The 22,573-nt window shown below is 45.1% G+C and overlaps 1 pseudogene; it reads left to right on the plus strand.

The window, feature by feature from the left end:
- The first annotated feature begins 2,820 nt into the window (after positions 1–2,820).
- Positions 2,821–15,672, plus strand: LOC119284375 (annotated as a pseudogene).
- Positions 15,673–22,573: the final 6,901 nt, after the last annotated feature.

Here is a 22,573-nt window from a genome sequence, read left to right on the forward strand (position 1 = left end):
CCGGTTAGAGGATACTCCCTCCGTTTCTTTTTACTCCGCGTATAAGTTTTGGTCCTAGTCAAACTACACAAAGTTTGACCAAATTTATACTAAAAAATATAAACATCTACAATACTTAAACTATATAATATGAAAATACATTTCATGGTGCATCTGAAAATGTAGATTTCATATTGTGAATGTTGCTATTTTTTAATATGAAGTTAGTCAAACTATGCAAAACTTGACTTTGACCAAACCTTATATGCAGACTAAAAAGAAACGGAGGGAGTATGTGAAAATGACCGTTTCTTTATCTATCTCATGTATTATGATGGAGCACTTCAGTTGTGTACATATGACTTCTCTGATCTGTATATGAGGACGGTTTGGCCTGTGTTATTACTTATTACTGTTATGTGATAGGAGCAGCAGTTTATATATGGCAGTTGCCATGCGAGACACTGATTTAATTATCATGACTGAGCTATATGAAAGCCGTGCTGCTCTCTTTTGCTGGTGCTATGAGACTATGAATAATTCTGGACATGGTGTGCAGCTGGGGGAGCAAATTGTGAGGGACAGTGATGGACGACTGCAGCAAATCTTAAATTACCAAGACCTGAGGAATGTCATGTGTTGAGAATGCTCTGTCAAAGAAACCACGAGCATGTGTGTTTAGCTTTGGATTCTTTTCAAGCTTTATACGTACTGTCCCAGAGTTCGTTAAGACCTGACGAGGGTTTATGTCCCTTTTGCTGGCAAACTGATCTGTCTGCATATTGATTGATGGCACCATCTCCATTTCTGATCGAGGCTCATGATTCTTTTTGGAAGTAAAAAGTATTGTACCTTGTAAGAAGAAGCTCATGATTTTTTTTCCCCTTTTCCTTATTCGGGTTTTTGCCTTTTCTTTTCTATTGTTTTATTTATAAATCTATCCTTTTATCATGATTTTTTTTCAAACATGGTGAACGTTTTTTGAATATACCCTGAATATTATTTGATATACTGTGAACATTTCTTAAATATCAAATGAACATTTTTTTAAACACACGATGAGCATTTTACAAACACACACTGGATAGTGTTTTTAAATACATAGTTAAATTTCTTTCAGAATATTTTTTGTAATTGTTTTCAATATTTCATAGTTATATTGATATTTTTTGTTTCATCACGTTTTCCGTGGTTATTTAACCGATTAATGAATATGTAATTTTTCTGTAGAAATAAAAAATAGAAAAGTATATGGGCCACTCCACACACAGTACAACACGCACGCACGCGACCCAGCCCAGGTCACAGTCACACATACACCTGGTCGCCGGTGTCTCCGCCTCAAATCGGCACCGGCGGATGTCCCCTCTCCCCCTTCCCGTGTGCGACCCTCAGACGGCACCACTAGCCCAACTCAGCCGCCGTCTACCATCTAGTCACCGCTCATCTGCGCCACCATCCGACGACGGTGGTGGTCTCGCCGGCGCCACCATTTCTTGAATATGTAATTTTTTATGAATTCCTACATGTGTGTTCGAGATTTTATTTTCACGAATTCCTGCTTTAATTTCAGAGCTTGCAAGCCTGATGAGTGATGAATAAGATAATCTTACTGGCTTCAATGGGAGATCAGCCAATCTCATGGAAGGAGAGGAAAATCTACACTGGATTTGGACAGGTCTACATCCAATGGGAAATCAGTTTTTTTTTGTTTGATTTATAGGAGTGAATTTTTCTAATTGGCCGGGTTTTCAGTATCAGGTGACTTTTGTGATTGCACCACATGACATAAACTCCCAAATATGCGGTCCTCGCCGGCGCTCATGGTGGATGCCCTAGTCGGCTGGAGCTGTGGGTGGTCGTGGAGGCCGCAACGACGGGCCACCATTGGATGTCCCGAAGCCCGGAGGTTCAAGATTGGAAGCTTTAATTTCAGAGCCAATTCTTTATGAATTCCTGTTTTAATTTCAGAGTTTGCAGGCTTGATGAATCATATGGCCTTATTGGCCTTAATGGGAAATCAGCCAATCTCATGGAAGGAGAGGAAAGTTTACACTGGACAAGTCGGCATCCAATTCTGATCTCGGTCCTTCGGTAACCATCAAGTTTCCTCCACCATTATGGTTTGGTTTACAGGAATCTTATAGGTGACTTTTGTGATTGTGCCACATGAACATAAAATTCCAACTTAACCTGTTTTTTGTGTACATCCAATATATTGCCGTTTCTTGTAACATCATTGGAATAGTTCAACGTTTGAAATTATGTCACACCTTCAACTACATGGCACAGGACATTGCACTGGTCATTTTTACACTCTTTTTCTTTACTCATGATAGAGATATTTGTAATTTCTGAAAGTAATATTTCATTTAGCATACTCAATACGGAAGGGCAAGAATATGATAATCACCTCCACCTCGCTCAACCACGAGTTAGGAGATCTTCGAGTTTAAACCTTTATGTGATAGACAATGCATCTACGGAGATGTGTGTAAGATCCGCGTGAATTGCTTGTATTTACATAGACTCCCAGTCAAAGACATGAACACAAACTGCAACAATCTGCCCAAGAAATGGTACCTGTAGGTAAACAATAAGTGGTTCCGCAGAAAGAAGACACGTACGGCTCATAAAAGAGTGGTTGCCGGCGTCCAATATTTTCCTCGTCTTAATGAATGAAAGCAGCGCTGCTGCATTTTGTCAAAAACAATTTAATTGGCCGACCACAGAGAGTGAGCATTATTGTCTATTTAACAACCCGCACACAAGGAGAGAAGTGCAGAATACAATAATTAAGGACCTACCATTCCAACCCCATCTCCACCTCCTTTCTCAACCATGAAGACATGACAGCTTTTCATGGTCCATCATCTCACTCATACCCTCCTTTTTTCTCACATCCAGCTGCTCTCAACCCACCAACAACCAAAGTAGCAATTATGGTGTCGATCTTCCGGTGCTCCTATCATTCAAATCCCTCATAACCAGTGACCCTACAGGGGCACTGTCCTCTTGGTCTTGGGACCCTGTCATCAACGGGACGAGCACGGCGCCATTGCCTAATTACTGTGAGTGGATGGGCGTGTCCTGCAGCAACCGCTGGCACCCAGGCCATGTCACTACCATACGTCTGCTTGCCTTGGGCCTTGTCGGCAGAATCTCCCCGCAGCTCGGTAACCTGACCCACCTTCGCATCCTCAGTCTTTCAGACAACAAATTGAAAGGTGAGATCCCAGGCAGCCTCAGTGGTTGTACAACACTTCATACCTTGGAGGGAACAACCTCTCTGGTTCCATGCCTGCTTCTCTGGGTCTCCTATCAAAACTCAAATTTCTCAATGTTTCTGATAATAATCTGATTGGTGATATTCCCATGTCATTCTCCAACCTCACAACCCTCACGCGACTTAGTATGCGCAAAAACCAATTCCATGGCCATATCCCGAGTTGGCTCGGTAACTTCACATCACTGACACGCGTAGGATTAGCCCAGAACGGTTTCAGTGGCCATATCTCTCCAGCTCTAGGTAAGATGGCAAATCTTTTTACGTTTGATATCATGGATAACAAACTGGAAGGCCCTTTTCCTCCATCCATGTTCAATATTTCCTCCATATTATACTTCAACATCGGGTTCAACCAATTTTCAGGATCTTTGCCGCTTGATATTGGCCTTAAGCTTCCCAAGCTAATGTTTTTTTTATCACAATTGAGAACAAATTTATAGGACCAATATCAGGCTCCTTGTCAAATGCAACCTTACTGGAATTTTTGGTTCTTCACAAAAATCAGCATAATGGTCTGATTCCACAGGACATTGGCATGTTGGGGAACGTAGCAAAAATTCAAAATTTTCCTACGTGTCACCAAGATCTATCTATGGAGAAACTAGCAACGAGGGAAGGAGAGTGCATCTACATACCCTTGTAGATCGTTAAGCGGAAGCGTTCATGAGAACGGGGTTGAAGGAGTCCTACTCGTCGTGATCCAAATCACCGGAGATCCTAGTGCCGAACGGACGGCACCTCCGCGTTCAACACACGTACAGCCCGGTGACGTCTCCCACGCCTTGATCCAGCAAGGAGAGAGGGAGAGGTTGAGGAAGACTCCATCCAGCAGCAGCACAACGGCGTGGTGGTGGTGGAGGAGCGTGGCTATCCTGCAGGGCTTCGCCAAGCACCACAGGAGAGGAGGAAGAAGAGATGCAGGGCTGCACCAACGAGAGATCAGATCGCGTGTTTTGGGCAGCCCCTAGGCCTCATATATATAGGGGAAGGGGAGGAGGGTGCGCCCCCTCTAGGGTTCCCACCCCTAGAGGGGCGGCAGCCCTAAACCCATCTATGGGTGGCGGCCACAAGGGGGGAGGAGAGGGAGGCGCAGGGAGTATGGGCCTTAGGGCCCATCTGCCCTTAGGGTTTGCCCCCTCTCCCCTTCTAGGTGCATGGGCCATGGTGGGAGGCGCCCTAGCCCACCTAGGGGCTGGTGCCCTCTCATACTTGGCCCATGTATGCCTCTGGGGTTGGTGGCCCCACTTGGTGGACCCCCGGGACCCTCCCGGTGGTCCCGGTACCTTACCGATAAACCCCGAAACTCTTCCGGTGACCAAAACAGAACTTCCCATATATAAATCTTTACCTCCGGACCATTTCGGAACTCCTCGTGACGTCCGGGATCTCATCCGAGACTCCGAACAACATTCGGTAACCACATACAAACTTCCTTTATAACCCTAGCGTCATCGAACCTTAAGTGTGTAGACCCTACGGGTTCGGGAGACATGCAGACATGACCGAGACGTTCTCCGGTCAATAACCAACAGCGGGATCTGGATACCCATGTTGGCTCCCACATGTTCCACGATGATCTCATCGGATGAACCACGATGTCAAGGACTCAATCGATCCCGTATACAATTCCCTTTGTCTAGCGGTATTGTACTTGCCCGAGATTCGATCGTCGGTATACCGATACCTTGTTCAATCTCGTTACCGGCAAGTCTCTTTACTTGTTCCGTAACACATCATCCCGTGATCAACTCCTTGATCACATTGTGCACATTATGATGATGTCCTACCGAGTGGGCCCAGAGATACCTCTCCATCACATGGAGTGACAAATCCCAGTCTCGATTCGTGCCAACCCAACAGACACTTTCGGAGATACCTGTAGTGCACCTTTATAGTCACCCAGTTACGTTGTGACGTTTGGTACACCCAAAGCATTCCTACGGTATTCGGGAGTTGCACAATCTCATGGTCTAAGGAAAAGATACTTGACATTTGAAAAGTTTTAGCATACGAACTACGATCTTTGTGCTAGGCTTAGGATTGGGTCTTGTCCATCACATCATTCTCCTAATGATGTGATCCCGTTATCAATGACATCCAATGTCCATGGTCAGGAAACCGTAACCATCTATTGATCAACGAGCTAGTCAACTAGAGGCTTACTAGGGACATGGTGTTGTCTATGTATCCACACATGTATCTGAGTTTCCTATCAATACAATTATAGCATGGATAATAAACTATTATCATGAACGAGGAAATATAATAATAACTTATTTATTATTGCCTCTAGGGCATATTTCCAACAGTCTCCCACTTGCACTAGAGTCAATAATCTAGTTCACATCGTCATGTGATTAACACTCACAGGTCACATCGCCATGTGACCAACACCCAAGAGTTTACTAGTCACACTAAACTAGTTCACATCATCATGTGATTAAGACTCAATGAGTTCTGAGGTTTGATCATGTTTTGCTTGTGAGAGAGGTTTTAGTCAACGGGTCTGAACCTTTCAGATCCGTGTGTACCTCGGAATTCTCTATGTCATATTGTAAATGCTGCTTCCACGCTCCACTTGGAGCTATTCCAAATGGTTGCTCCACTATACGTATCCGTTTTGCTACTCAGAGTCATTCGGATAGGTGTTAAAGCTTGCATCGAGGTAACCCTTTACATCAAACTCTTTATCACCTCCATAATCGAGAAACATGTCCTTATTCCTCTAAGGATAATTTTGACCGCTATCTGGTGATCCACTCCTTGATCACCTTTGTACTCTCTTGCCAGATATGTAGCAAGGCACACATCAGGTGCGGTACACAGCATAGCATACTGTAGAGCCTACGTCTATAGCATAGGGGACGACCTTCGTCCTTTCTCTCTTTTCTGCCATGGTCGAGCTTTAACTCTTAACTTCATACCTTACAACTCAGTCAAGAACTCCTTCTTTGACTGATCCATCTTGAACACCTTCAAGATTATGTCAAGGTATTTGCTCATTTGAAAGTATTATTAAACATTTTGATCTATCTTATAGATCTTGATGCTTATTGTTCAAGTAGCCTAATCCAGGTTTTCCATTGAAAAACACTTTTCAAACAACCCTATATGCTTTCCAGAGATTCTACATCATTTCTGATCAACAATATGTCAACAACATATACTCATCAGAAATTCTATAGTGCCCCCACTCACTTCTTTGGAAATACAAGTTTCTCATAAACTTTGTATAAACCCAAAATCTTTGATCATCTCATCAAAGCGCACATTCCAACTCCGAGATGCTTACTCCAGTCCTTAGAAGGATCGCTGGAGCCAGCATACCTTTTAGCATCCTTAGGATTGACAAAAACTTTCTGATTGTATCATATACAACCTTTCCTTACGAAGACTGGTAAGGAAACTCGTTTTGACATCCATCTGCCAGATTTCATAAATGTAGCTAATGCTAACATGATTCCGACGGACTTAAGCATCGCTATGAATGAGAGAATCTCATCGTAGTCAACTCCTTGAACTTGTGAAAAACTCTTTGCCACAAGTCGAGCTTCATAGACGGTGATATTACCGTCCACGTCCGTCTTCTTCTTAAAGATCCATTTATCTTAATGGCTTTCCGATCATCGGGCAACTCCATCAAAGTCCATGCTTTGTTCTGATATATGGATACTATCTCAGATTTCATGGCTTCTAACCATTTGTCGGAATTTGGGCCCACCATCGCTTCTCCATAGCTCGTAGGTTCATTGCTGTCTAGCAACATGACCTTCAAGACATGATTAATGTACCACTCTGAAGTAGTATGCATCCTTGTCACCCTACGAGGCACGATAGTGACTTGATCCGAAACCTCATGATCACTATCATCAGCTTCCACTTCAATTGGTGTAGGTGCCACAGGAACAACTTCCTGTGCCCTGCTACACACTAGTCGAAGTGATGGTTCAATAACCTCATCAAGTCTCCACCATCCTCCCACTCAATTCTTTCGAGAGAAACTTTTCCTCGAGAAAGGACCCGTTTCTAGAAACAATTACTTTTGCTTCCGGATCTGAAATAGGAGGTATACCCAGCTGTTTTTGGGTGTACTATGAATATGTATTTATCCGCTTTGGGTTTGAGCTTATCAACCTGAAACCTTTTTCACATAAGCGTCGCATCCCCAAACTTTTAAGAAATGACAGCTTAGGTTTCTCTAAACCATAGTTCATAATGTGTCATCTCAACGGAATTACGTGGTGCCCTATTTAAAGTGAATGCGGTTGTCTCTAATGCCTAACCCTTGAACGATAGTGGTAATTCGATAAGAGATATCATGGTACGCACCATATCCAATAGGGTGCAACTATGATGTTCGGATACACCATCACACTATGGTGTTTCAGGCAGTATTAATTGTGAAACATTTCCACAATGTCTTAATTGCGTGCCAAGGCTCGTAACTCAGATACTCATCTCTATGATCATATCATAGACATTTTATCCTCTTGTCACAATGATCTTCAACTTCACTCTGAAATTACTTGAACCATTCAATAATTCAGAATTGTGTTTCATCAAGTAAATATTCTCAGTATCTACTTAAATCATCTGTGAAGTAAGAACATAACGATATTCACTGCATGCCTCAGCACTCATTGGGCTGCACACATAAAAATTTGTTACTTCCAACAAGTTGCTATCTTGTTCCATCTTACTGAAACGAGGCTTTTCAGTCATCTTGCCCATGTGGTATGATTTGCATATCTCAAGTGATTCAAAATCAAGTGAGTCCAAACGATCCATCTGCATGGAGTTTCATCATGCGTCTACACCAATAGACATGGTTCGCATGTCTCAAACTTTTCAAAAACGAGTGAGTCCAAAGATCCATCAACATGGAGCTTCTTCATGCATTTTACACCAATATGACTTACATGGCAGTGCCACAAGTACGTGGTACTATCATTACTATCTTATATCTTTTGGCATGAAAATGTGTATCACTACGATCGAGATTCAATAAACCATTCTTTTAGGTGCAAGACCATCGAAGGTATTATTCAAATAAATAGAGTAACCATTATTCTCCTCAAATGAATAACCGTATTGCGATAGACATAATCCAATCATGTCTATGCTCAACGCAAACACCAAATGATAATCATTCTGGTTTAATACTAATCTTGATGGTAGAGGGAGCGTGCGATGTTTGATCACATCAAACTTGGAAACACTTCCAACACATATCGTCAGCTCACCTTTAGCTAGTCTCCGTAGCTCTTTTATTTCGAGTTACTAACACTTAGCAACCGAGCCGGTATCTAATACCCTGGTGCTACTAGGAGTACTAGTAAAGTACACATTAACATAATGTATATCCAATATACTTCTATCGACCTTGCCAGCCTTCTCATCTACCAAGTATCTAGGGTAATTCCGCTCTAGTGACTATTCCCCTTATCACAGAAGCACTTAGTCTCGGGTTTGGGTTCAACCTTGGGTTTCTTCACTGGAGCAGCAGCTGATTTGCCGTTTCATGAAGTATCCCTTCTTGCCCTTGCCCTTCTTGAAACTAGTGGTTTCACCAACCATCAACAATTGATGCTCCTTCTTGATTTCTACTTTCGCGGTGTCAAACATCGTGAATACCTCAAGGATCATCATATCTATCCATGATATGTTATAGTTCATCATGAAGCTCTAGTAGCTTGGTGGCAATGACTTTGGAGAAACATCACCATCTCATCTGGAAGATCAACTCCCACTCGATTCAAGTGATTGTTGCACTCACACAATCGGATCACAAGCTCAACGATTGAGCTTTTCTCCCTTAGTTTGCTGGCTAAGAAAATCGTCGGAGGTCTCATACCTCTTGACGTGGGCACGAGCCTGAAATCCCAATTTCAGCCCTCGAAACATCTCATATGTTCCGCGACGTTTCGAAAACGTCTTTGGTGCCTCTACTCTAAACCATTTAACTGAACTATCACGTAGTTATCAAAATGTGTATGTCCGATGTTCGCAACATCTACAAACAACGTTTGGGGTTCAGCACACTGAGCGGTGCATTAAGGACATAAGCTTTCTTCTGTCCGCATAATCGCTACTATCAACTTTCAACTATATTTTCTCTAGGAACATATCTAAACAGTGGAACTAAAGCGCGAGCTTACGACATAATTTGCAAAAGGTCTTTTGACTATGTTCAGGATAATTAAGTTCATCTTATGAACTCCCACTCAGATAGACATCCCTCTGGTCATCTAAGTGATTACATGATCCGAGTCAACTAGGCCGTGTCCGATCATCACGTGAGACGGACTAGTCATCATCGGTGAACATCTTCATGTTGATCGTATCTACTATACGACTCATGCTCGACCTTTCGGTCTCTGTGTTCCGAGGCCATGTCTGTACATGCTAGGCTCGTCAAGTTAACCCTAAGTGTTTCGCGTGTGTAAATCTGTCTTACACCCGTTGTATGTGAACGTAAGAATCCATCACACCCGATCATCACGTGGTGCTTAAAAGCGACGAACTTTAGCAACGGTGCACAGTTAGGGGAGAACACTTCTTGAAATTGTTGTAAGGGATCATCTTATTTACTACCGTCGTTCTAAGTAAACAAGATGCATAAACATAATAAACATCACATGCAATTATATAGTAGTGACATGATATGGCCAATATCATATAGCTCCATTGATCTCCATCTTCGGGGCTCCATGATCATCATCGTCACCGGCATGAAACCATGATCTCCATCATCGTGTCTTCATGAAGTTGTCTCGCCAACTATTACTTCTACTACTATGGCTACCGGTTAGCAATAAAGTAAAGTAATTACATGGCGTTGTTCAATGACACGCAGGTCATACAATAAATAAAGACAACTCCTATGGCTCCTGCCGGTTGTCATACTCATTGACATGCAAGTCGTGATTCCTATTACAAGAACATGATCAATCTCATACATCACATATCATTCATCACATTCTTCTTGGCCATATCACATCACATAGCATACCCTGCAAAGACAAGTTAGACGTCCTCTAATTGTTGTTTGCATGTTTTACGTGGCTGCTATGGGTTTCTAGCAAGAACGTTTCTTACCTACGCAAAACCACAACGTGATATGCCAATTGCTATTTACCCTTCATAAGGACCCTTTTCATCGAATCCGTTCAGACTAAAGTGGGAGAGACTGGCACCCGCTAGCCACCTTATGCACCAAGTGCATGTCAGTCGGTGGAACCTGTCTCACGTAAGAGTACGTGTAAGGTCGGTCCGGGCCGCTTCATCCCACAATACCGTCGAAACAAGATTGGACTAGTAACGGTAAGCATATTGAACAAAATCAACGCCCACAACTACTTTGTGTTCTACTCGTGCAAAGAATCTACGCAATAGACCTAGCTCATGATGCCACTGTTGGGGAACGTAGCAGAAATTTAAAATTTTCCTACGTGTCACCAAGATCTATCTATGGAGAAACTAGCAACGAGGGAAGGAGAGTGCATCTACATACCCTTGTAGATCGTTAAGCGGAAGCGTTCATGAGAACGGGGTTGAAGGAGTCGTACTCGTCGTGATCCAAATCACCGGAGATCCTAGTGCCGAACGGACGGCACCTCCGCGTTCAACACACGTACAGCCCGGTGACGTCTCCCACGCCTTGATCCAGCAAGGAGAGAGGGAGAGGTTGAGGAAGACTCCATCCAGCAGCAGCACAATGGCGTGGTGGTGGTGGAGGAGCGTGGCTATCCTGGAGGGCTTCGCCAAGCACCACAGGAGAGGAGGAAGAAGAGATGCAGGGCTGCACCAACGAGAGATCAGATCGCGTGTTTTGGGTAGCCCCTAGGCCTCATATATATAGGGGAAGGGGAGGAGGGTGCGCCCCCTCTAGGGTTCCCACCCCTAGAGGGGCGGCAGCCCTAAACCCATCTATGGGTGGCGGCCACAAGGGGGGAGGAGAGGGAGGCGCAGGGAGTATGGGCCTTAGGGCCCATCTGCCCTTAGGGTTTGCCCCCTCTCCCCTTCTAGGCGCATGGGCCATGGTGGGAGGCACCCTAGCCCACCTAGGGGCTGGTGCCCTCTCATACTTGGCCCATGTATGCCTCTGGGGTTGGTGGCCCCACTTGGTGGACCCCCGGGACCCTCCCGGTGGTCCCGGTACATTACCGATAAACCCCGAAACTCTTCCGGTGACCAAAACAGAACTTCCCATATATAAATCTTTACCTCCGGACCATTACGGAACTCCTCGTTACGTCCGGGATCTCATCCGGGACTCCGAACAACATTCGGTAACCACATACAAACTTCCTTTATAACCCTAGCGTCATCGAAGCTTAAGTGTGTAGACCCTACGGGTTCGGGAGACATGCAGACATGACCGAGACGTTCTCCGGTCAATAACCAACAGCGGGATCTGGATACCCATGTTGGCTCCCACATGTTCCACGATGATCTCGTCGGATGAACCACGATGTCAAGGACTCAATCGATCCCATATACAATTCCCTTTGTCTAGCGGTATTGTACTTGCCCGAGATTCGATCGTCGGTATACCGATACCTTGTTAAATCTCGTTACCGGCAAGTCTCTTTACTCGTTCCGTAACACATCATCCCGTGATCAACTCCTTGATCACATTGTGCACATTATGATGATGTCCTACTGAGTGGGCCCAGAGATACCTCTCCGTCACACGGAGTGACAAATCCCAGTCTCGATTCGTGCCAACCCAACAGACACTTTCGGAGATACCTGTAGTGCACCTTTATAGTCACCCAGTTACGTTGTGACGTTTGGTACACCCAAAGCATTCCTACGGTATCCGGGAGTTGCACAATCTCATGGTCTAAGGAAAAGATACTTGACATTTGAAAAGCTTTAGCATACGAACTACGATCTTTGTGCTAGGCTTAGGATTGGGTCTTGTCCATCACATCATTCTCCTAATGATGTGATCCCGTTATCAATGACATCCAATGTCCATGGTCAGGAAACCGTAACCATCTATTGATCAACGAGCTAGTCAACTAGAGGCTTACTAGGGACATGGTGTTGTCTATGTATCCACACATGTATCTGAGTTTCCTATCAATACAATTATAGCATGGATAATAAACTATTATCATGAACGAGGAAATATAATAATAACTTATTTATTATTGCCTCTAGGGCATATTTCCAACATGGCATCCATGGTCATATCCGGGGATTTTTGTTACGACACAATTTTCTTCAAACCACAAAGCCTAGTGATTGGGATTTCCTCGCATCCTTAACCAACCGTAGCAACCTGGATGTACTAGACCTTGAAGAAAACAACCTTGAAGGTGTTATGCCAGTTTCTATCGCCAACCTATCTGCAGAGTTCAACTGGATTTCACTAGGTAGAAACAAAATAACTGGGTCCATACCTGTAGGGTTAGGGAAGTTTAAAAAACTTACAAGGTTCAGCCTTGCAGATAGCCTTTTCACAGGCACCTTGCCTCTGGATATTGGCCAGATTCCTAGCCTCCAGTATCTCGACCTATCCCATAATAGATTCTATGGGCAGATTCCACAATCTTCAGGCAATATCACACAATTGAGCAACCTCTCTCTGTCTAATAACTTTCTAGATGGCAACATTCCAGCAAGCCTTGGCACTCTCACAAAACATATATCTCTGGATCTTTCTGCTAACTCCTTGAGGGGGGAAATCCCACAGGAGATACTCATGATTCCCTCTCTTACTGTACTTCTCAACCTCTCCAACAATGCTCTAAGTGGCGCCATTCAAACACAGATAGGAAAGTTGAACAGCCTTAGTGCAATCGACCTATCAATGAACAAGGTCTCAGGTGAAATTCCAGACACTCTCAGAAGTTGCATCCAACTGAATTTTCTAAATTTTCAAGGAAATCTTTTGCACGGGCAAGTACCGAAAGGTTTTTCTTCCTTGAGAGGCCTCGAAAAATTGGATATTTCTGATAATAACTTAGCAGTACCCATTCCTGAGTTTCTCTAGAGTTTTGAGCTCCTAATATATCTAAACCTCTCTTTCAACAACCTATCTGGTCCGGTGCCAAATGCAGGGATCTTTCGCAATGCTACTATTTTTTTGCTCCCAGGCAATAGCATGCTATGCGGAGGTCCCCCATCCTTGCAACTCCCTTCTTGCCCATATATAGGTTCTACCAAGGCTGCGCAGCATCGGCGTTGGCTCATACTCTTTTGCATGGTTGGAACTTTGATCTTCTTCATGTGCTCTCTAACTGGATGCTACTTAATGAAGACAAGAATCAAACCGAACAATGATCTTGATCAAGGAGTCGGATTTCACCAAGAGATGCATGAGAGGATATCCTATGCTGAGATAGATGCAGCACAAGTCATTCTCACCGACAAGTTTGTTTGGTTCTGGAAGTTTCGGCAATCTGTACATTGGAACTCTAAATCTCAATGAGAGTTTATGTACTGTAGCAATCAAGGTTCTCAATCTTGGAAAACAAGGAGCAAATAGAAGCTTCTTGAGAGAGTGTGAGGCCCTAAGGAAGATTCGACACCGGAAGCTTGTCAAAGTGATCAGTGTGTGTACAGCTTGGACCGTAATGGTAATGCCCATATATAGACTTTTCACAGGCACATTGCCTCTGGATATTGGCCAGATTTCTAGCCTCTAGTTTCTCGACCTATCCAATAATAGATTCTATGGGCAGATTCCATAATCATTAGGCAATATCACACAATTGAGCAGCCTCTCTCTGTCTAATAACTTTCTAGATGGCAGCATTTCAGCAAACCTTGGTAATCTCTCAAAACTTATATCTCTGGATCTTTTCGCTAACTCCTTGAGGGGAGATGTCCCACAGGAGATACTCATGATTCCCTCTCATACTGTACTTCTCAACCTCTCCAACAATGCTCTAAGTGGCTCCATTCGAACACAGATAGGAAAGTTGAACAGCCTTAGCGCAATCGACCTATCAGTGAAAAAGCTCTCTGGTGAAATCCCAGACACTCTCGGCAGTTGCGTACAACTAAATTTTCTATATTTTCAAGAAAATATTTTACGCGGCTAAGTACCAAAAGGTTTTTGTTCCTTGAGAGGCCTCGAAAAGTTGGATATTTCCAACAGTAAATTAGTAGGACCCATACCTGAGTTCTTCCAGAGTTTTGAGCTCCTAACGTATCTGAACCTCTCTTTCAACAACCTATCTGGTCCTGTGCCAAATGCAGGGATCTTTCACAATGCTACTGTATTGTTGCTCCCTGGCAATAGCATGCTATGCGGAGATCCCCCATCCTTGCAAGTCCCTTCATGCCCATATATAGGTTCTAACCAGACTGCGCAGCATCGGCGCCGGGTCATACTCTTTTGCATGGTTGGAATTTTGATCTTCTTCATGTGCCCCCTAACTGCATGCTACTTGATTTTTTTAGAAAAAGAGGAGGACCCCCGGCCTCTGCATCTGGACGATGCATGCGGCCACTTTATAAATAAATAATACAAGACTGTACAAAGTCATACAACAGTAAGACTAAAGCCACCGTCTAGGCAACATCTGTCGCTACTCCTATCCAGTTGATGAAGGGATGTTGATAGTCTGGTCTAATACCAAATAGACTTCGCAGCCAAACCAACCATCTAAGACCTGAGGTCCCAACCAGGACGCCTGCCGGGAATGGGGCACCCAGTATTCCGACGCACTTCTCAACCAGGACACCTACCGGGTATGAGGCCGCCGCAGCCACATTTCACCAATCCATCTTCAGTGTTGTACTGTTGCATCAACCTTGCCTGGTCTAGCTGCCGTCGACGCCATACAATGCCAGCTCCGCGCATCGGACGTCGATTCTCCACGGCGCCATGCCGCCGAGATCCGCCGCCAGCAATGTGTAAGCTGAAGCACCGCTCCACCAAAAAAGCCTTCCACTGGTCCCTCGGTCCGTGTACACCTCCACGAATGACGCCCCAAGAGGGATACGACACCATAGCACCGCCGTCATCTGATCTACTGATCTAGTATTTTCCTCAGAGGTAGCATAGAGTGGCCTTGAACTTCTCCACAGCGATGACTTCAAGAAGGGAACGACGCAGACAACGTCGCCACCATCGGTCTTGGCAGCTAGCCGAAAGCAGGTTTTCACCCAGATCTACTCGAAAATCCTCCCTCCAGCATCTCGTGCACGGACTGTCGCCGTCTCTACCGGGCACTGGACGAAGGGATCAAGGCCGCCGCCTCCTGACCGGCCATGACACCACCATGGTGCCTACAGCCGGCGCCATCAGGCCCACCACGCTCGCCTGTAGATGCACACTGGAACTGCCGAGCCGCCCAAGCCCATCTGGGCAAGACCAGATCGGCGATCTCGGCCGCCGCCACAGGGGTGACTCCGCCGTGGGGAGGTTGCACCTCCGCTGACGACGCCGTCACGCATATCGTAGGGACCCCGCCGATCCTTGCCGCCGGATGTCCGCCGAACAATGCGCCGCCGCCGCCCGGAAAAATTGCCACCACCGTGCGAGGGATAAGGTCCCGCCGCCGCCATCATAGGCCAGGCTGCGCCGGTGAGGCCTCAGGCGGCGGCTGGACGGAGGAGGCGAGGGGAGGCGTCCTAGGGCCGGCAGCGCGATCGCTCCCCGTGTCGCCTAGGGTTGGCAACGCGGGGGTAGGTAAATATCTGGACATATACACATGGCTCTGCTAAAGGTAGTGTGTAATTTGGATCTTGTTATTGTCGTCCCCGTTCTGCTGCGCTCTGCTAGAGTATGTCGTGCTCTTGGATTGTACGCGATGTCGTGACTACAACCGTTATCTCTTGTGTGCCATGTCCATTCTTCTTGCATGATGAAACTTCTCTTGGTCTGCTGCTTCAGGTCTGCAGGGCATGTGCTCTGCAAGGTCTTTCTAGTTGCTCATTCGCTGCTCTGTTTGTTTATCTCGTGTACCATAAATGAGCACTTCCATATATATGAAGCTATAAGGCCTGCTGCTTTGGATCTTGAGGCATTGCGTCATCATATACAGTTTTCTCTCTCATACATCATAGAGGCACGTCTGAATTAATGTGACTGGCAAAAGGCAAGAACAGGCTCATACTGTTGGTGTACTCATATGTTGAGTGGCTACCGCCCCGGTTAGGGGACAAGAATGGTCATTCCCTGCTATGTTTATTTATCTGATGAGCACTATAAATGATCATACAGTTGTAACTGTTATTTTGCGGTTGTCTGTTATGTTGCTCTCTTTTTCTGGTGCTATTAATGGGTTGTCTATGAACAATTGTGGACATGGTGGCTTGGCCAAAGATCAAATTGTGAGAGAAAGTGATGCAAGACTCATTCCATGGGGAACTAGCGGGGCTTGGGTTCGTTACATTATATGAAGGTTCCGTTGTCTTCACCCGCTTTGCATCAGATTATGTTTCCAGCATCCAGTGAAGTTGTTTTTTTTCGCTCATAAAAGTAAAGGAGAAATAGGAGCCAACTGCTGCTGGCTTTCTCTTTTGGTGTGGTGGCAAACTGCTCTGCAAATTGATTGGTACTTCCATCTTGGACGGTTCCTGTTTCTCTGGAAGTAATAAATGATGACCTAATCACTACCTAAAGAAGCTCACCACCATCCATCCAGTTAGTTGGCAGAGTTTCTCCTGGGCGTGCTGAGGCTATGCGAGTGGCGACGTTGCAAGCGAAATGAGTGGGAAAAAAGTAGAGAAATAAATGGGGGCGAACCCATGCCTCCAGTGATTTAGCACATCCTCGACGACTTCCATGCAGTGTTTGCCGAGCCGACCACTCTAACTGAACACAAGGAGTGGGACCATGCTATTCCCCTGATTGCAGGCGCAAATCCAATCAATATGCGTCTGTATTGATACACGCCGAAGCGAAAAGATGAAATTGAAGAACAAGTGAGAGAGATGCTTCGTCTTGGGTTGATTGTTCCAAGCAACGGTGCTTTTTCCTTGCCGGTGCTACTTGTCAAAAGAAAAAATGAGACGTGGTGGTTTTGTGTGGACTTCCGGCATTTGAACGCAATCACTCTCAAAACCACTTTCCCAATGCCGATCATCGACGAGTTGTTGGATGAGATTGCTGGGTCAAATGGTTCTCCAAATTGGATCTCTGTGCAGGTTACCACCAGATCAGACTGCGACCCGAGGATGAGTTAAAACAGCGTTTAAAACTCATTTGGGCCACTATCAGTTTCGTGTGATGCCATATGGACTCGCCTATGCCCCAGCCCAATTCCAAGGCTTGATGCACATCGTACTCTTCCCGGTGCTTCACAAAGGAGTGCTCGTCTTCATGGACGACATCCTCGTTCACACGGAGAAGCTGGATGCTCACCAACAGCTGTTGCGGCAAGTCCTGGGACTCTTACACTAGCATGCATGGGCTCAAGGCAAAAATGTCCAAATGCACCTTTGCGCAGCAAAATATGAGTTACCTGGGGCACATTATTAGTGGGCAGGGGGTGGCTACGGACGACACTAAGGTCCGAGCGGTGCAGCAGTGGCCAGTTCCAACCAGTGCTAGGGAACTCAGGGGATTCTTGGGCCTTAACGGGTATTACAGGATGTTCGTTCGTTTCCTTGGGGTCATCAGTAAACCTCTCACCAATTTGCTTCGAAAAAACACAATGTTTGTATGGACTCCAATGACAGAAGAAGCCGACACTACCCTCAAGCCGATCACCGCTATGGTTCTGGCGCTACCCAACTTTCAACAGCAACTCATAGTGGAAACTGATGCGAGTGCCACTGGTATTGGGGCGGTCCTCATGCAGAACAACCACCTAGTGGCCTACTTGAGCAAAGCATTGGCATCCCGCAACCTTGGGCTATCGGCTTATGAAAAGGAATTTTGGCCCTTCTCCAGGCTTTTGATCATTGGCGGCCGTATCTTCAGCATGCAAATTTTGTTGTTCGAATGGATCAAAAAGCTTACTCAATCTGACAGATCAACGGCTCAACACGCCGGTCCAGCAACGGGCATTCACCAAGATCGTTGGGCTGCAGTTTGTTATCCAATATAAAGTAGGGCTCACAAACAGAGCGGCAGACGCTCACCCTAGTCACGCACCCGTACATGAAGCAGAAGTTGCGGCAATCTCTGTTTGCAAGCCCACCTGACTAAAAGCAGTCAAATGAAGCTATCAATGGGATGCAGCTGCTACTCAGCACATGATGAAGCTGGCTTTGGACCCTGAAAGTGACCCAGGGTTCTCGTTGCAAGATGGGATTCTCAAGTTCCATGGGCGCATGTGGATTGGAAAGGATGCAGAGACAGAACAACATTTGATTCAGGCATTGCATGCCAGCGCAGCAGGAGGTCACTCCGGTTTCCATGACACGTCAACCGCGTCAAGCGCCTCTTCACGTGGAAAGGGATGAAAAAATAGGTCAAGACCTTGGTTTGAGAATGCATGGTGTGTCAACAAGCAAAAACAAAACGAATCTCCCATGCTGGCCCTTCCCATATCACAGAAATCGTGGGCAGTAATATCCATGGAATTCATCGAGGCTCTGCCGCGTTCGGGTGGACATGACGCTATTCTAGTCATCATGGACAAATTCTCCAAGTATGATCACTTTGTGCCACTGTTCCACCCGTTTACTTCCCTACACATCGTCAAGCTCTTCATGCACGAGATCTTCAGGCTGCAAGAACTTCCGAGCAATATCTGGCAAGAGTTATTCCGCCTCTGCAAAACTGATCTTATGCTCAACTCCTCGTACCACCCCCAGACGGATGGATAGACCGAAAGGGTCAACCAATGTCTGGAAGGCTATCTCCAATGTGTCATGCACTCTTGTCCTAGTAATTTGTCCAAGTGGGTTGCATTAGCAAAGTATTGGTATAACACTTCATTTCACTCGGTGCTAGGCCGGACACCATTCGAGGTCGTCTACGGGCATCTCGCTAGAGAGTTTGGCGTTGCACAGGTGGATGTGTGCTACGTTCCGGACCTGGCAGCATGGTTACAGGAATGGGAGATCATGATGCAACACCTGCAACAACAACAACAACAACAACAACCGAAACGGGAGCAGGACATGATGAAAGCTCAAGCTTACAAAAAAGCGGACGTACAAGGAGTTTCAGGTGGGGCGCAGTATTACTGAAACTGCAACCCTTCATCCAATCCTCAGTGGCTCAACGACCGCATCAGAAGCTCGCTTCTGGTATTTTGGGCCCTACAGAGTCCTGGTTAGGGTCGGTGCGGTTGCATATAAGCTACAACTCCCACCATCAAGCAAGATTCATGACTTGGTCCACGTGTCCCAACTGAAGAAAGCGGAAGCCGTTGGGGTTCCGGTGAGTGACAAGTTACCTCCTGACAATGCTATTTTGCAGGCACAACATGACTCCAAGACAATTTTGGAACGTCGGGGGCATGCCGAAGAAACGTCTCTGTGTCAAGTCGAACGACCTACCAGCCATGCTTTCAATGTGGGAAGACCCAGAACATCTATGGCAACACTTTCAGTGATCACCGCCTTGGGGACAAGGCGACACTCAATAGGGGGAGAATGTCACGACTAACATTGCGACCCCACTGGCCAGTAACGAGGCAGTCACGACGGGCCAAGGCGACATGTATCACTAGTACTTGCTAGTGAATTAAGGAGCTCGCCAGTGGGCCCTTCGGCGTCCTCATATGCGTGGTGTGTGTGGCATATGTGCCAAAGGTTATAGGGAGTAGGTGAGCCAAGAAGCGAGGCATCGAAAATTATTGTAACCGAACTAGAAAAAGAAACGAACCTGCTCTTGGTCCTCCTCTGCCCGATCGCCTTTCCTCTCACCCTACTCCTCCTCCTCTCTAGTCCCAAACCCTAGATCGAGGCCCGTAACACTTGGCTTGCACCAAATCTTATGAGGTGAGGCATTGTTTTTACCAATCACATAATGCCTCATGGTCATGTATCTCTCTATACATAAGCTACACTATATATGTGGTATCTCTAAGGGACTGCATTATTTCAGTCGCAAATTGTTCTCACAAATTTATAATAAACAATTTTACTTCCCAAAAATTATCTTACTCTAAATATATGTTGTCAATCGTTTTTATTAGTTGATAAAATATCCAACATAATATCTCATGATACTCAACGGATAGAATTAACAATTACGTGGTGATTAACATGCATATTCTAACATATAATTCTTTCTAAAGAAACATAATTCCAATATTCATGATTACAATACATATTTAGTACTATTGTAAAATAATATTGTGTCAAAAAATGTGTTCATTCAGTTTTGTTATGTTCTGTTAATTCTTTTATTATAGTAAATACCACCACAAAGCTAAGCAAACCAAAAATACAGAATTAATCGTAACGTTAATTTGTCTCACTTAATGTTATTATTGTTTGTTTGTTTGGCCCTAATACCATTAAATATCTCTATAACTTGAAACTTTGGCTGACTATTTTATGTTATAAAGTTCTAGCAATTAACTAGATAGGGGTTTCTAGAGAACAAGACGAGCATGTTTAGGTGTAACTGAATAGAGAACGGGAGAGTGTTTGAGGTGTTAACTTTCTTGTTCAGTTTAGCACTACTGTCCGGATAGGTTGCACACTGAAAACTGTCTAAACCGTCCAGAATAGGCTTATCAGATCAGCTAACCACATCAAAATTTAGTTTTACTCGAATAGTAGAAATATCTTCCTGCTATGTACATTTAGTATTTTCTCAGTATGAAGTATGCATGATAGAGAGAAAAATAAAAGGAAAAACTGGAAGAAAAATAGAGCAACAACAAAACTAATAAGAAGGGAGGCTCTGTCTGTACTTCTGCACCCAATCTCCTAAACAATTGTAAACCTTCATATTCTATGGGCAATTTCTTAGCAAAGGAGTGTAAATTACGTTGCATCCCATTGAAGTTAAAATCATTCCTGGTTACCTGATTGCTCAAGTGATGAGAATGAAAATGAAAGGAACCTTTCATGAGGGCCCTGAAATTTCTTCCTGAAGGGTGGAATCCTGCGCAGCCCAGTTTGGACAAACCTACTGCCAACAAGCTTGAGCAAACTAGCACTTGAAGAATATATGATCCCTAGTTTCCAGGACCTCGAGGACGCACAATACACAAGTATAGTCTAGTATTCAGACGGTTATGAATTAGCTACCAAAACAAGACCTTGTGCTTGTGCCAGCAACTTGTTCTCTAGAGCCACCGAAGGGCATGTATAGCTGCCCTCTCAGCCATATGTAATGCATAAGACTTTTTTTGTGGAGTATAATGCATAGGCCTTAGAAACTGAAAAATCATGCTGGTCGCCCAACACCTTTCCAGCTTGAGTGAAACCTTAAATCCGTGTGATTCGACGACGGCGGCGCTTTTACTCTTCTCCCTCCTTAGGGCATAATTTTTTTTGTGTTGGGCATCGGCAAGAGGAACCTAGCTACGGAAGACGGCGGTGTTAGAGTTGTGACACGTTAGCTCCCAGCCAAGCCCACACGGCTGTCGCGCTCGGCGATTCTAAATAAAAAAATAACTGTCTCCCTCGGTCGCTCCAGTCTTTCTCTGGTGTCTCTGCCACAAATCGACTGGCGGCGCTCGTTTGTCCCCACTGACCAACGCTGCCGCCGTCGATCCTGTTAACCATCTAGGCGCCGCTCCCGTTTGCTCCCTGACCGGCGTCACCATTGGCTGAGCGGCGTGGGAACCGCGCACCAAAAAAGTAGTATGGGAGAAGAGGGAGGCTGAGACTGTGGTGGCCGGGGTTCTCACCTGCGCTCATGGTGGGTGCTTGCCTCCGTCGGCTGGAGATGTGAGTGGTCGTGGAGGCCACGACGGCGGAGTCCCAAAGCCTGGAAGTTCAAGATTGCAATCTTTAATTTCAGAGATTATATTTTCTGAGTTTCTACGTGTGTGAGATATTTATTTGTGAAGTCTTGATTTAATTTCAGAGCTTGCAAGCTCGATGAATCAGATGGTTTTATTGGATTTAGCGGGAAATCAGCCAATCTCATGGGAGGAGAGGAAAGACTACACTGGACAGGTCTACATCCAATGGGAAATCGGATTTTATGGAGTGACTTTTGCGATTGCGCCACATGAGCATAAAATATCCATATTAACATGTTTTATAGTATATCCAATTTATTACCATTCCCTGAAACACACTTGGATATTTCAACTGTTAAAAATTATGTCACACTTTCAAGTTTCAACTACATGGCACTGGACATTGCACTAGTCATTTTCAAAACCAATTAGGTTAATAATTCCAAAGTTTCCGAGGTTAGATTGCAAGCCTACAAGCCTAAATTTCAGAGAGAGAGAGAGAGAGAGAGAAGAG

This window comes from Triticum dicoccoides, chromosome 4A, assembly GCF_002162155.2.
Source record: "Triticum dicoccoides isolate Atlit2015 ecotype Zavitan chromosome 4A, WEW_v2.0, whole genome shotgun sequence".
NCBI classification, from domain to species: Eukaryota; Viridiplantae; Streptophyta; class Magnoliopsida; order Poales; family Poaceae; genus Triticum; species Triticum dicoccoides.